Consider the following 1166-nt stretch of genomic DNA (forward strand, 5'->3'; position numbering starts at 1 on the left):
TTTTTTTTTTTTGCAGTTTTTGGCCAGGGCTGGGTTTGAACCCACCACCTCTGGCATATGGGGTCGGTGCCCTATTCCTTTGAGCCACAGGTACTGCCCACGTATTTTCTAAAATGTTTTAATGACAAGCAAACATTGAGGGAATTTGCCACAACCTGTATGTTGTATTTACTGTACCTTTTCTATGTTTAGATATGTTCAAATAAATAACTATTTACCATTGTTTTAAATTGCCTATGGTATTCAGAATGGTGACACGTTATACAGACTTATGCTTGAGAGCAATAAGCTATCCTGTATGGCCTAGATGTATACAGTGGGCTCTCCCATGTTCATTCGTGTAAGTACATTCTATGACCACACAACAACGAAATCTCTAATAACACATCCCTGTCATTGATATATGACGGTAATTGGCAAACCATTCTCTCTTGGCTGATAAGCAACAAGAGCAGAAACAGCTTATGAAATTTTTAAAAGCTGTTGGGTTTGGTGTCTCATGTGTAATCCCAGCACTTTGGGAGGTTGAGGCAGGAAGAGCACTTGGCCTCAGGAGTGTTCCACGCTGTGGTGATCTGCATTCTAGTCTGGCTGACAAAGCAAGACTGTCTTAAGAGCATAAATAAATACATTAATTAATAATCTATCAATCTCTTGCATCAAAAGCAACACAAGTTGTAAGTTAGAGGTGTTTATACTTAAAAGCATGCTACCCTCCAAATAAGAAGAAAGTTATACAAATAATGTAATGTGTCTTAGTCTTTGAATCTTGGAAATAGTTTCAGCAAAATCCATTGCTTATATTTTCATTCATCTTTGACTGTAAAACTGAAATTAATTTGTTCCAAGAGTATAAAATATCGTCTTTACATTTAACTCCATGTAATTTTGTCTTAGCACTTAATTAATCTCTTCAAATGCGTAGCTGTAAGATGAAAAAAAAGGTCTTGTTGAGTCTCTTTAGCAGTAAAATTCTAAGAAACTAGTGAGTGCTTGATGTGTAATTGAATCTAGGTTTAATAAACTAAACACAGAGGGCAATATTTTCTTTTGACTTTAATAAATGCCAGGAAAATGCAGTTTAAAGAATACTCAAGCAAAAGAGTAGAAAGATATCAATGTATTTTTGTTCTCTCTTATTCGTTTCATCTTATTTGGGTTGCACA

The sequence above is a fragment of the Otolemur garnettii genome, unplaced genomic scaffold (genome assembly GCF_000181295.1).
Source record: "Otolemur garnettii isolate 467f Iridium unplaced genomic scaffold, OtoGar3 scaffold00040, whole genome shotgun sequence".
Lineage (NCBI taxonomy): Eukaryota > Metazoa > Chordata > Mammalia > Primates > Galagidae > Otolemur > Otolemur garnettii.